This window comes from Notamacropus eugenii, chromosome 2, assembly GCF_028372415.1.
Source record: "Notamacropus eugenii isolate mMacEug1 chromosome 2, mMacEug1.pri_v2, whole genome shotgun sequence".
In the NCBI taxonomy this organism is placed as follows: domain Eukaryota; kingdom Metazoa; phylum Chordata; class Mammalia; order Diprotodontia; family Macropodidae; genus Notamacropus; species Notamacropus eugenii.
The window spans coordinates 247475230-247490737 of record NC_092873.1 but is presented as its reverse complement, the minus strand read 5'-3'; the positions used below and the strand labels follow the sequence as shown (position 1 = coordinate 247490737).

General features: G+C 39.2%; 2 pseudogenes; one reads left to right on the top strand and one right to left on the bottom strand.

Annotated features, from left to right (window-relative positions):
* Positions 1-2039: 2039 nt before the first annotated feature.
* On the bottom strand, positions 2040-2616 carry LOC140523857 (large ribosomal subunit protein uL6-like; annotated as a pseudogene).
* A 105-nt stretch (positions 2617-2721) lies between these two features.
* Positions 2722-3996, top strand: LOC140523858 (bifunctional phosphoribosylaminoimidazole carboxylase/phosphoribosylaminoimidazole succinocarboxamide synthetase pseudogene; annotated as a pseudogene).
* Positions 3997-15508: the final 11512 nt, after the last annotated feature.

Sequence of the window (15508 nt, the reverse complement as noted above, 5' to 3'; positions counted from 1 at the left end):
CTATGCCACCTCTTTAAAGGAGATGCCTAGCTGGCACAGTAGATAAGCGTTCCAGGTCTGGCATCAGGAAGACCTGAGTCTAAATCTGGTTTCAGATACAAAATAGCTGCATGAGTCTGGGCAAATCACTTTTTCTCTATCTGCCTCAGTTTCTTCAACTGTAAAATGGGCATCATAATAGCAACTACCTCCCAGGGTTGTTGTAAGGATCAAATGAGATAATATATGTAAAAGCACTTAGCTCAGTCTTGTGGAACCAATGTACCCTTTCTCAGAATGATATTTTTAAACATAGTAGGCACTTAATAAACTGCTTATTCCCTTCCCCTTCTGCCCTCTGCCCCCCACCCCCACCCAAGGCATAATTTGACAGAAAGATTCAGGTTTGCATGCGCCAACCAAATCTATTGTTGATCCCATTGTGCAACTAACAAGAATTATGTATATAAGTGCAGAACAACATAGTCATAGGAAAAAGAAGCTTTTAAATTCTCACAGAAGGGAATTATAAATGTCTATTGTAGGACTGCCCAAATCAAAATGAATTGAGGATTTCAAAACTCACTAATAATTTGCCTTAGGGAATGTACCTTTTGCTGGCTATATTATTTTCAGATGACTCAGAACTAAAATATATATGCCCAATGAAAGTATCAAATGGATGAAGTTAAGCTTGTTAGCAGCATAAAATGTTTTATGACATGGGGGAAAGAATGTCAAGCCATCTGCAAATGGCTGCTTTACTGATTTAACAGAAACCACCACATATGGAAAAAGTAACAGGAAAGAAAAACAAAGCAAAGGAATTTGGAGTCTTCTCTTCCACTCCACTCAAAGTAGGTTCAATCACAAGGAAGCACAGACAAAAGATGAATGTGGGTGCTTGCTTCACTTACTCTCTTTCTCCGGAGACAAAGGCAGTTTGTGGGAAAGAGGGGAGAGAAAAGAAACCAAACCTTCCAAATTTTCTTGAAAGGGTTAGGTAAAGTTAAAACGAAAACACTAATACCATCTCTTTTGGACTTTTGTTTTGGACATTCTCCTTTCTTGGAATAAACTGACTTGGAAAAGCTAGCTCTGTAGAAGATACAGGGGAAGCAACTGACACAAGAAACTTGGCTGCTCTGGTCTGTCTTTCCTGGAGGAAAGGGCCTCCGTTTTCAGTTACAAATGCCTCTGCTTTCTGTCTTAAGTCACCCTTGGAAAATGTTCTAACTGATGGAGTCTTCTTGTGAAGCAGCTAGTTGACTCATCAGGCCTAGAGTCAGAAAGACCTGAGTTCAAATCCAGCCTCAGACACAGAATAGATGTATGACCATGGGCAAGTCACTTAACCTCTTTCTGCCTCAGTTTCCTCAATCATTAAATGGGCATCATAATAGCACCTACCTCCCAGAGTTGTTATGAGGATCAAATGAGAACATAATTTAAAAAAATTAGCACAGCGTCTGACAGACTGTAAGCACTATATTTTTGTTGTCCAGTTGTTTTAGTCGTGTCCAACTCTTCATGACCCTATTTGGGGTTTTCTTGGCAAAAATACTGGAATAGTTTGCCGTTTTCTTCTGCAGTTCATAAGGAAACTGAGGCAAACAAGGTTAAGTGATTTTCCTAGGGTCATGCAACTAGTCAGTGTCTGAGGCTGGATTTAAATTCATGAAGATGAGTCTTCCTGATTCCAAACCCAGTTCTCTATCCACTATACCACCTATCTGCCCGAGCACTATATAAATGTTAGCTATCATCACTACCATTATCTGCAGAGTTTGACTCTTTGCCAAATCGTTCTGCTGTATTCCTAGAGCAGGGGATACTAACCTTTTATGTGATATGGATTTCTGTCATAGTCTTATAGAACCAATGGACCCTCTTTCAGAATGGTATTTTTAAATGCATAGAATAAAATGAATTAGATTACAAAGGAAGCCAATTATTTTAAAATAAGAGACGTAAATTTTTTTTTGACAAAAAGTATTTTTATTTTGACATCTGAATAAGTGTTAACTCCTCAGGACACAGCCTTTGGCATCTTTCTCAACTTATTTATCAGCTTGTTGCACTGTGCCTTTCTCAGAAACACAGATGCCATCCAAAAATTTTCTGAAATCCTTGTTTTTGACTGTGGTAACCTGTTGGATCAGGGCAGCTGAGTTTGAAACAAGTTCAATATCTTTTCCTTCAAGAATTAACATCTTTTTGGGCTTGAGAAACAGCATAAGCCATACCTGGTCTCATGTGCACTCTTCGGATATATTTTTCACCCAAGAAATTTCTCATTTCAACAAGTGAGCCATTCTCTTGAATAATAACATTGATGGGGAAATAAGCACACACAGACTTCATCTTGTAACGAAAACCCAGGGTAACACCTTTGATCATGTGTTGTACCTGACTACAGATTGTGTGCACAGTTGCAAGTTCTTTTTGATTTCCCCACCACTTGTCCACCTGGAGCCTTTTTTTCTTCTTTCCAAGGAGGCTGAGCTCAACATTGATATTGTTGAAATCCCTACGGAAGATTCCTCTGAGTCCCTTCGCTATAACTGTCAGACCCTTAAGAGAGATGTCAACATCTTCTGGGATGTCGACAGTCTGGTTGCTGAGAATGGTCTTCATTCTGGTGCTGGATGAGCCAAAGAGAGAATGTCTTCCCTGCAAATTTTTTTTTTAAAAAGTTCACAGACTGTTGTCTTCCCCTTAGCCACCACCACAACTAGAGAAATGGAGACTGCGGAAGTACTAAAGATTGGTAAGATGTTCTATAGGGCAAAACAAAAGAAGTCTGTGAATTGTTGAATAGTCCTGGGAAAGTCCTCTTGCAATCTAAAGACCAGATCACAGCAGGCAATGCAGCTAGAAAAAAATCACCTGGGTGGAAATGTTGCAATCTCAAATAAAATTACCAGCTATAATTTTGAATTGTTACAGGAAGTAGGTATCAAAACTGATTTCACCAAAAAAAGTGGTGAGACGGATTTCATTGTAACTCAATGTGAAATGATTCCAATTGAATGGGTATGTAGAAGAATTACAACTGGTTCTTTTCTCAAAAGAAACCCTGGTGTCAAAGAAGGATACAAATTCTACCCACTTAAAGTGGAGATGTTTTTCAAGGATGAGGCCAACAATGATCCACAATGGTCTGAAGAGCAGGTTATTGCTGCAAAATGGTGTTTTGCTGGACTTAACATAGGTCAGACTGAAGTGCTTATCATGAGTCATTCCACACAAGCTATTTTTGAAACACTGGAAAAATCCTGGTTACCTCAGAACTGTACACTGGTTGACATGAAGATTGAATTTGGTGTTGATGTAACTACAAAAGAAATTATTCTTGCTGATGTTATTGACAATGATTCCTGGAGGCTCTGGCCATCTGCTGATAGGACCCAACAAAAAGACAAGCAGTCATATCAGGAACTTAAGGAAGTGACTCCTGAAGGCCTCCAGATGGTGAATAAAAACTTTGAATGGGTGACAGAAAGAGTGGAGTTGCTTCATAAAGTGGGAAGTTCATACAGAGTTGTGGTATTGATGGACACAACTTCTAACCTTGGTCATTGTGAAAAAATTAAGAAGGCTTCTGGAAACTATGGAATTTCCTGTGAACTTCGAGTAACATCTGCCCATAAAGGACCAGATGAAACTAAAGTTAAAGCAGAGTATGAAGGAGATGATGTTCCTACGGTATTTGTGGCAGTAGCTGGCAGAAGCAATGGTTTGGGACCAGTGATGTCTGGTAACACTGCATATCCAGTAATCAACTGTCCTCCCCTTACACCTTTCTGGGGAGCTCAGGATGTGTGGTCCTCACTTTGAACGCCAGGTGGTCTTGGCTGTTCAACTATACTTTCACCTGAAGGAGCAGCTCAATATGTAGCCCAGATATTTGGATTAAATAACCATTTGGTATGGGCTAAACTTCCAGGAAGCATATTAAACACATGGGTTTTCTTGAAACAGGCAGATAAGAAAATCAGAAAATGCAGTTTATAAGAAGAAAGATTCTAATTTAGCTTCAAAAAGTATTTGCAATCAGGCAAGAAAAAAGATTATCCTAAATTAATCATGGAAAAGTACTAATAAAATTTCTTACTTGGAAAAAAAAAGTTCACAGAGCCCAAGCTAAGAACTCCCGGCAACATTCAAGTTATAAGGTCAGAGCTGCAGTGTGGAGTAGTGAGTCAGTCCATCAACAAACATTTATTAAACACATACTGTATGCCAGGCACTCTGCCAAGTGCTAGGGATATAAAGAAAGGCAAGAGACAGCTCATTCCCTTAAGGAGCTCACAATCTAACAGGGGAGACAACAAGCATAGAATTATATATATACAAACTATATATGGGAAAAAAGAGGAAATGATTAAAAGAGAGAAGGCACTAGAATGAAGAAGGGTTGGAAAATACTTTCTGTAGAAGATAGGATATTAGTTGGAATTTAAAGGAAGGCAAGGTAACCAGTAGGTGGAGATAAGGAGGGAGAGCATTCCAGGCCTGGGAGACAGCCAGAGAAAATTCTCAGAGCAGGGGAATGAAGCATCTTACCATAGGCAGGAGGTGAGTGTCACTGGACTGAAGGAATAAGGTAAAAGAAAACTAGAAATGTAAGAAGGGGCTAGGTCATGAAGGGCTTTGAACATCAAATAGATGATTTTGTACTTGATCCTGGGGCAATAGGGAGTTACTGGAATCTATTATTATTTATTGGTATAGTAAAATGAACCCTATACGAGGCAACAGGAGACCTGATCCTTCTTTCCTAGTTACTAGCTATGTGACCCTAGGCTAACCATTTACTTCTTCTGGACCTCATTTGGCTCACTTCAGTAATAAAAATGTTTTGCTGCCCCTCTTTCCCTCTTCCATCTCCAACTCTACTTGTCCATTTCCCACTTATCCTTCAAAATTGTTTTCTTCCAGAGGCTTACTCTAAATTCCTCCATGTTACCTATCCTTAACTCTCAGCCAGAAGTGAGGTCTTTTTCTCCCTTCCTTCCTTCCTTCCTTCCTTCCTTCCTTCCTTCCTTCCTTCCTTCCTTCCTTCCTTCCTTCCTTCCTTCCTTTCTTTCTTTCTTTCTTTCTTTCTTTCTTTCTTTCTTTCTTTCTTTCTTTCTTTCTTTCTTTCTTCCTTCCTTCCTTCCTTCCTTCCTTCCTTCCTTCCTTCCTTCCTTTCTTCCCCCCACTCAATAGCATTTTATTTTTTCCAGTTACATGTAAAAATAGCTTTCAACATTCACTTTTATAAGATTTGGAGTTCCAGTTTTTTCTCCCTTTCTCCCCTTCCCCCTTTCCAAGATGGCAAGCAATCTGATACAGGTTATACATGTACAATCATATTAAACATATTTCCATATTAGTTATGTATGTGAAAGAAGAATCAGAACAAGAGGGAAAAACCAAGAGAAAGAAAAAAGAGAGAGAAAATAGAATGCTTCGATCTGTGTTCAGACTCCATGGTTCTTTCTCTGGATATGGATATTTCCCATCATGAGTCTTTTGGAACTCTCATAGATCATTGTATTTCCAAGAAGAGCTAAGTCCATCCTAGTTGATTGTTGCACAATGTTGCTGTTTGTGTGTGCGCTGTTATCCTGGTTCTGCTCACTTCACTCATCAATTCATGTAAGTCTTTCCAGGTTTTTCTGAAATCTGCCTGAGTGAGATCTCCTTCTCTGAGCTACCATTAAAGCCATAACCCATGCACACAAATAGCTATGTTACCAGCCAATGCAAGGAGATGTCCTTATGTAGGCCCCAAACTCCATGAGGGCACGGACTGTGTGTGATCTCCCTTTGCATTACTCATGATGCCTAGCATCATCTCTTGCCAACAGGGGCTTGTACAAATTTTTTTTTTTAATTCAAGTTATTATACCAAGATGAACTCTACCCCAGATAATAATCCTGATATTTACATAACACTTTAAAGTGTTCAAAGCGTTTCATGTACATTCTCTCCTTGGAGTCACAACCTGGTCTCTTTTTGTCTTTCCAGTCTTCTATATTCTTTTCTTTCATGTGTTCTATCGTCCAGCCATGCTGTCCTCCTTTCTGTTCCCCACTCATGATGCTCCATCTCTCTGTTTTATCATTGGCTGTCTGCCCCATACCTGGAATGATCTTCCCTTCCACCCCACTTCTGCATTTCAAAATCTGTGACTTCCTTTAAGACAGCTCAAATGATTCCTCCAGCAGGAGGTCTTTCCTGGTGCCTATAGAAGTCTTCCACTTCAAGGTCACCTCTCATCTACTCTATATTTATGAATACACACCCATTTATATGTATGTTGTCTCCTTCATTAGAAGGAACTCCTTATATGCAGTGACTATTTTTGCCTTTGAATTCTCAGTTTCTTAGTACAGTGCTTGTCACATAGTAAGTATTTGATAAATGCTGATTGATTGCTAAATAAGGCATTATTATACCCATTTTACAGATGAGGAACTAAAGTTCAGAGAAGTTAGATGATTTGCCTTTCCATGATCATATAGGTAGTAGGTACAGAAGCATTATTTGAACATGAGTTTTCTTAGCATGAGGGCTATCACACTAATCAATACCAAATACTACCTCTCTACTGAGAAAGTATCATAGGATACTACATACAGATGTTTCTCAATCACCAAGAATTTATTAAGGGTTTACTATGTGTCAGGCACTGTGTTAAGTGCTAGGGATATTCTAATGAAAGAGAACTCTACAAATGTACGTACAAGATATATACAGAGTAGATGGAAGGGCAGGGCAGCTAAATGGCACATGGGGTCTGGAGTCAGGAAAAAGTGAATTCAAATCCAGTCTCAGACACATACTAGCCATGTAACTCTGGGCAAGTCACTTAACTGTTTGCCTCAGTTTCCTCACATGTAAAATGAGCTGAAGAAGGAAGTGGAAAACCACTCCAGTATCTTTGTCAAGAAAACCCCAGATGGGGTCACAAAGAGATTTAACAACCATAACAAAATCTGATATAAAATGTTAACTTTATTATTTTTATTCTAAGAGGTATCAGTATGGTAAAATCTTTGATCTTTGCACAGAGTTGATTCCTATAACCCATTAAAACTGAGCTCTCTACAGCAGGGTTTGAATGCTTGGCAGTTCAGCTCAAGAGAGGACTGTGTCCAGCACTTTGCCTTGACAGGTGATCTTCAGAATCTTCCTAAGACAATTCAAATGGAAGTGATTCAGTTTCCTGGCATGGTGCTGATAGACTGTTCAGGTTTCACAGGCATACAACAATGAGGTCAACATAACAGTTCTGTAGACCTTCAGTGTTATAGGTGGTCTAATACCTCTTCTCTCTCACATTTTCCTTTGAAGCCTCTCAAACACTAAGCTAGATCTGGCAATTAACTTCATCATCTACGCATATATCCCTGTAATGTATAGTGCCAAGGTAAGTGAACTTATCCACAGCATTCAAAATTTCTCCATTTGTTGTTAACCAATGGTTCTATGTATGGATGGTGTATTGCTGGCTGGTAGAGACCCTCTGTTTTCTTAGTATTAATTGTTAGGCCACAATTAGCACAAGTGCTGGAGAATCAATCCATATTTTGTTGCACCTCAGATGCTGCATTGAGTACATAATCATCTGTGAACAAAAAGTCACGCACCAACTCTCCTTCCACTTTAGTTTTGGCTTGTAACCTTTTCAAGTTAAATGATTTACCATCATTTTGGTAGTTGACCTTGACACTGTTTTCATCCTAGTTGAAGGTATCTGATGACATCATGGAAACCATCCTGTTAAAAAGCTTAGGAGCAAGCACATAGACCTACTGCTCTCCATTGATGACTGTGAACACAAAGGAGTATTGTCCAGTATTCAATGTGCAAGCATGCCATTGTGAAACTGGTGAATAATACTGATGGACTTCATTGGGCAATGAAATTTTGCCATGATTTTCCACAAATCCTTATGACCATCTTCGAGGTGAAGGGTCAGCCTATTAAAGAGGACTCTGGCAAGAATCTTGCTGGCAATGACTAAGAGATCCCTCCTACGATTGTCATAGGACAGCTTATTTCCTTTTCCTTTATAGAGATGGACAATAGGCAGTGACTATTTTTGCCTTTTCTTTGAATCCTCGGCTTCTTAGTACAATGCTTGTCACGTAATAAGTATTTAATAAATGCTGATTGATTGCTAAATAAGGTATTATTATACCCATTTTACAGATGAAGAACTAAAGCTCAGAGAAGTTAGGTGAGTTGCCCTTCCATGATCATAGCTAGGAAGTACAGAAGCATTATTTGAGCATAAATTTTCTAACACCAGGACTATCAACTAACCATTAACATATTCTACCTCTCTTGAACCCCATGGCGGGGGATAACCTCCTCTTGCCATATAATCCATTCATTTAATCATTCCATGGTAAGTGGTCAAAGGACGTGGATGAATAGCTTGAAAAGAAGAATTGCAAACTATTAACAACCTGTGCAAGATTATTGCATATCATTAAAGATGAGAGAAGTGTAAATTAAAACAATTTTTACACCCAGCAAATTAGTGAAAATGACAAATGATGAACTGTTGGTAGAGCTGTGAATCAGTCCAACCAACCGTTTTGGAAAACAACTTGGAATTATTTGAGATAAAGTAAATAAAATGACCAGAGCCTTTAATCCAGAGATCACACTGCTAGGCATGTGTACATCCTAAGGAGATCAATGACAGAAAGAAAGGTCCGGTATATACCAAAATATTAAGAGCAGCACTTTTTATGGTAGCAAAGAACTGGTCACAGACTGGATGTCTATCAATTAGAGACATGCTAAACATATTGCAGTATGTGAATTAATGGAATATTTTTGCTTAGAAAGAAATTATGACAATGAGGAATACCATAAAATATGAGGAAATTTGTTGAAGTAAACAAAACCAGGAAAATGCTATCCACAATGACAACAATGGAAATGGAAAGGAACTAAATCTTACCTAATGACAACAACATAGCTTGCCCCTGAGAAAAGATGAGGAAATATATCTCGTCTTTAGTTTAAAAGGTGGAGGACTCCTGGGGTACAGCATTGTATATGTTGCTAGACACACTTAATAAATTGGTTGGTTTTGCTTAGCTATTTTAAAAAAAATTTAAAATTTAAAATTTTGTTATGAGGAAATTCTCAATTAGAAGGGGGAAGAGGAAAAATAATTACATATGAATGTGGTGGAAAAACAAGGTTTTAATGAAACTTAAAAAAAACAACATAGCATTTATTGTCAACAAAGGATTAAACTCAACATCATAGAAAGTCAACAAGTAGAGATTTGATGATGATTTGTTGGGAAAGTTGTTGCTAGAATTCATACTTTGGCTAGAGATTGGGCTAGATTAGCCCTAAGGTTCCTTTCGTATTCCCCTGATTCTCCGAATAAGAGGCACAACTATTTCTCTTTTCTAAAATGGGAAGGGAGTGAGAGAGGAATGATGAATAATAGGTTAGGGTTGGGGTCATGGCACAATTGGTGCAGTGGTTTATGTAGTGAAATCACCTATGCCCACTCCCTGTTCTGTCACCAGCCCAGCTGCTGTAGGAAGGGGTGGGAGTGGGCAGGCAGAGATGAGGTAAAGCAGGGAGGGTGATTTGGAAGCTCTAGCTAGGAGTGGGAGTAAGAACGAGATGGGTGAAACTAAGATCCTGCCACTAGAATAGGTAGTTCAACAGTTCAAGGCGCGTTGGTTCTGGTTGAGAGAAAGCCACTGACAGAAAGAGGGTGATGGTGCGATCCTGGAAAGTCACCCAAGTGTCAGGTTTTGTTTTAAGACTCAGCCTCTTTACATGATATATAAAAAGGTGGGGCCCCTATCTATTAGAGAAAGAACTTTTGTGCTGATTCAAGGGAATCCACCCACATGTTTGGGTGAGTAAGCAAGGCTATGAGTCCACTGTATAGAAAGAGTTGCTGTTAATGAGAGCTGCTACCTCAAAGACAGCAACTATATTTCTACTGTATAGAGTAGGAGAAAAAAGTCTGCCTGTGCCAAAGTAAGAGGCTCTCAGGAATACAGAGTGTTTCTCCTGCTGGCTTTAGGTTGTTGTCCAGTCATTTCAGCCTCGTCCAACTCTTCTTGACCCCATTTGGGGTTTTCTTGGCAAAGATACTGGAGTGCTTTGCTATTTCCTTCTCTAGCTCATCATATAGATGAGGAAATTGAGGCAAACAGGTTGAAGTGATTTGCCCAGCCTCACACAGGTAGCAAGTATCTGAGGTTGGATTTGAACTAAGGAAGATGAATCTTCCTGATTCCAGGCCCAGCCCTCTATCCATCATGCCACCTAATTGCCCCCCATGTCATATATACTATATGCTATATAATAATAGCCAGACATGGCTCCAGAATAGCTATATCTACCCTCATCCTCCAGTACCTTTCCGCTTCTGCTATGAAAGGTGTGAAGCACTTGGGGAAATTCCTGCCATCACCTCCTGCTCCGAAAGATCGATCACTTTGTATCAATAGCAGGCATCACTCAGAGGACTGGTTCTATGCTTCAAAGTCATGACAGGTGAATAAGAGCCCTGCTTCCCCCCTTTTCATTTTGGGTGGGACAGCATGAATCATACAGGATGAGCAGGCATGGATAGATTGTGATCTGGATGGCAGATATCATTATATTTCCTACCAAAACCCTTCCCCGACTTTATACTCTTACAAAGTCGAGGAGGGAGTGGTCACTTCCTCCAGGGTTGCATTGATTTTTACCCCAGCAACCAGTTCCACCCTGTTCGTGAGACTCAGATCCAAAATAGAATTTCCCTCCACCTTTTGAAGGAAAAAAATATCACAAAGCAAATCAGGAAATTATTAGCTGCTCTGCTTTCAGCAGATGTCCGGATAATTAATCTCACCCATCATTACTATATTATGCCTCAGTGTCAAGCTTCTGACCTGTTCCTCAGACTCATCTATTTCCCTTTTTTGTACAAATGGCAGTGCTGGGCCACCTCCAGCTGTCCCGATCTATATCTGACCACTGGACTGGATGGTTCTGGAGGAGAGAGTGAGGCTGGTGACTCGGCACAGCTCTGCCTCACTTAAATCCAGTTGACCTGCAAGTCATGACATCACCTTCCAGATGTCATTGGTCCTCTTAGAGATGAAAGACAAGCAAAAACAACAAGCAAATGGCTGTAGTATGCAATGGAGTATAATCAATGATGACTGGGTACTGTCCGTGCTGTCTTTAGTTAGAATTGTGAAGAAGGAAAAGGTTTTCTTTTAAATCTTCTACTTCAAGTGATTTTTGTAACTTTGGTTGTGTCTAGATGGCACAATGGATAGAACGCCAGACCTAAAGTCAGAGAAATCTGAGTTCAAATCTGGCCTTAGTCACTTACTAGCTGTGTGACCTTCTTTGCTTAACCTCTGTTTGCCTTAGTTTCCTCACCTGTAAAATGGGGGTAATAACAGCACCAGCTTCTTGGGGTGGTTGTTTTTGCAGTATCCCATAAGATTTGGTATGTTGTCTCATTATTGTCATTCTCTTGAATGAAATTGTTGATTATTTCTATGATTTCTTCTTTAATCCATTCCTTCTTTAGGATTAGATTATTTAATTTCCAATTGATTTTTGGTTTATCTTTCCATGGCCTTTTATTACATGTAATTTTTATTGCATTATGATCTGAGAAGAATGCATTGATTATCTCTACCTTTCTGCGCTGGATTGTGAGATTTTTATGTCCTAGTATATGGTCAATTTTTGTAAATGTCCCATGTACTGCTGAGAAAAAGGTATATTCCTTTCTATTCCCATTCAATTTTCTCCAAAGATCTATCATATCTACCTTATCCAGAGTTTTATTTACCTCCTTAACCTCTTTCTTGTTTATTTTGAGGTTAGATTTATCGAGTTCAGAGAGGGGAAGGTTGAGGTCCCCCACTAGTATAGTTTTGCTATCTATTTCTTCCTGTAACTCCCTTAACTTCTCCTCTAAGAATCTGGATGCTATACCACTTGGAGCATATATGTTTAGTAATGATATTGCTTCATTGTCTATGGTGCCTTTTAGCAGGATATAGTTTCCATCCTTATCCCTTTTGATTAGATCTATTTCTGCTTTTGCTTTGTCTGAGATTAGGATTGCTACTCCTGCCTTTCTTACATGAGCTGAAGCCCAATATATTCTGCTCCATCCTTTCTTGGGGTGGTTGTTGCAGATGATTAAATATGACAATAATTATAAAGCACAGTGCCTGGCACATAGAAGGTGTTATATAGATATTAGCTATCATCATCATCATCATCATCATCATCATTTTTATGATCATTTCAGAACTACACCAGGATAAGTCAAAGGAAGTGAGGATATTTAGCCTGGAGAGGAGCAGACTGCGCTGGGCAGTAGCATATACCATAGCTGTCTTTGGGTATTTGAGGTATTGTCATGTGGAAGAAGGGCTAACTGCTTGGTCCCAGAGGAAAGACCTGGAACAACAAGTAGATTTCAAAGAGGCAAATACCAGCTAATGTGAGGGAGGACTTCCTAGAAGCTGAGGCAGTCTAAAGGTGGAATGGGGTTGTCCCCGAAAATGAATCTATCCCCTCTACAAACCCATCCCAAAGACTCCATTAGATTCTTAGCATTAGAAAAGCAAAATAATATACACTCGGGATTAAACTTGCATCTCCCTTTTAGTTTTCTAGATATTTCCTACTCATGGGTCCATCTAGTTACTCTTCCATCCTTTACCCTGACAAAAGTCTTGATTTAGCACAAACAAGAGATGAATTATCACTTATCAAGTCCTAACTCCCTTTTAGAAGGGGTTATTTTGTTGATAGGGTTGAACTAGATGAATACAGTGCCTAGAACATGATATTCATTTAATAAATGTTTGTTGACTGATGGTATCTCCAATTCTCAGATTTCAGTGTCCTTCCCCCTACTCTTACTGAATTGAGTATTGCTCAATTCAATTCAATTCAGGTCAAAGATCATAAGAGTATAGATTTAGAGCTGGAAGTGACTTTAGAGGAGATCTACTTCAAACCACCCTCTCCTCATTTTACAGATGAGAAAACTGAGACACAGAGAGGTCAAGTAACTTGTCCAGGATCACATAGCTAGTATCTGAGGCAGAATTCAAAGCCAGCTCTTCTTGACTCCAAGTCTAGCTTCCCTGGCTTCATACTGCTACAAAAAGCCTTTCCCAAACTGTCATAATTCTAGTACCTTTCTTATTTTGATGATTTTCTGTTTATCCTATGTATAGCTGGTTTATTTGTATTTCTTTGCTTCTTGTTTCCCCCACTAGATTGTGAGTTCTGTGAGGGTGTCCTCACAGTGCTTTATGTCCTCAGTGCTTAGCATACAGCAGGCACTTAATAAATGTTTATTCTCTAATTGATTGCAATATATCATTAGAGGGAGTTGTCCTACCAGAAGTTTCTTATACTGATGAAATCACAGATTTACTCCATCATAAACTCCTAAAAATTAATATAATAAGTACATTAGAATGAACTGTTGTGTAAGTTCAGAGGGGCAGGAATCAAAGAAAGTTTCATAAAAAAGACAGTAGCTGAGGAGGACTTTTGATAGATGACAGATAGATAGATAGATAGATAGATAGATAGATAGATAGATAGATAGATGGATGGATGGATGGATGGATAGATGGATAGAGAGAGTATTTATTAAACACTATGTGCCAAGTAGGATAGATCATTGCTGGCCTATCAAAGTCTAGGGTGAGTCTACAAATGCACAACTATCTAGAAAATCCTTTAAAGGATGAATACAAATTTGACAGATGAGGAGGGGGAGGGAAGGCATTCTAGGCACAGGACTCAGCATGGGCAAAGGCCCAGAGGTAGAAAAGAACATGTCATGCCTATGTTAACTATCTCGCATTATTCGTTATCTTCCCTTTCTTTCCCCTTACCCTGATTTAACAGCTCTCCTATCTCCCCATCCTTATGCCAATCCTCACCAATTCACCTGTGGGGGTATACAGGATCATTGGTTACATGTAGTGATCATGGTCATCAGCAATCTGAAGGGCAATTCAGAGGTTATAGAATCATGGGATTTAGAGCTGGGGGGTGGTGGTCTTATCATGACTTATTTTTCAGTAAATAATTTTATCCCAATTACACAAGTGATACTTAGACTCTAAGATTAGAACCCCCATCTTCTGACTCCTAATGCCAGTGTTCTTTCCACAACCTCATCAGGTGTGTGGACTGTTCAGGACTAGCACTTCTGGGGCTCATCTACCTTTGGTGTCTACCTGCTTCACCCAACTCTCACCTGTGGGCAGCTGAAGCAGGCCCTGTGGAACATTTAGAGCTCAGTCAGGTATCTAAGATGCCAAGATCATCCACATCCAGGACCATCCCCAGTCATCTTGACTTTTTGTCTTGTCACTGGACTTCGATGACTCAAGAGGAGAGAGTGAGGTTGATACTTTGTGCAACTCTGCCTCATTTAAATCCAATTCAAGTGCAAGTCAAGACATTACCTACAAGGTCAGGCCCTCTTTGAAAACAAAAGACCAACAATAACTTCATCGTTTCCAACTTTTCTTGAAATTCTTTAACAACTTTCTATCTTGATTTATTTTTCTTAGTTTGGGATCTTTGACCCCCCCCCTCCCCCCAGGGTTACCCTCTGACCTCAGGGTGGCTTCTATAGTGTTTACAGCATGCACGGATATGGCTGATGCAAGCTGGCTTTTTTGGTTCTGATGCTATTTCCAGGCTTGAATAAGATGTCTGAATTCTAGTTTTTGCCATTATTGTTGGCTACTCAACGATTGGTTTCCTTTGCATGCTTCAAATTGGTTAGCTTTGTTTTTAAATGATAGAATTTGGAATGTAAAACTTTTAAGAAATGTTAAAAATTGTTTTTATATGTAACTGGGAAAAATAAAATATTAAAAAGTAGAGAAAGAGTGGATAAATAAATAAGCAAACAGATAAAGGAACCACTTAAAAGTTAATCAGAACTGTTCTAAGGTTAGAGTTGACTTAACCAGTTATGTAAGGATGTACTGATTTTTCTAGTTAGGGGAAACAGCAGAGGGAATGGGCTAGCACATTCTAATCTATTCTTCTGGAAGCTTAGACCCAAGGACAATCTGCCCCTAATCCTATTCAAGCACTAAAGAAAGAAGGGCAAATTTCTAAGATAACTCCCCCATTCTTTCACTAACCCAAATATCATAGAAGCATAGATTATAGTGCAAAAGGGCTCTCACAGGTTATACGACTGAACTGTCTCTTTTCACATTTGATGACACTAAGATACAAAGAGGTTAACTGGTTTATACAAGGTTTCACAGGGGTTGTTGTTGTTGAATAAATAGCAAAGCCAAGATTTGAACCCAGGTGTCTTGAGACAGCATAGTTAAATTTGCTGAAATTAGAATGACAAACTTGGAATCGTAAGACTCAAATTCAAATCTGAGCTCTGCTACTTATGAACTGTGAGACATTAGGTATTGAAAGAATGAATTAGAAACTTTTAATATGCCAAGTTCT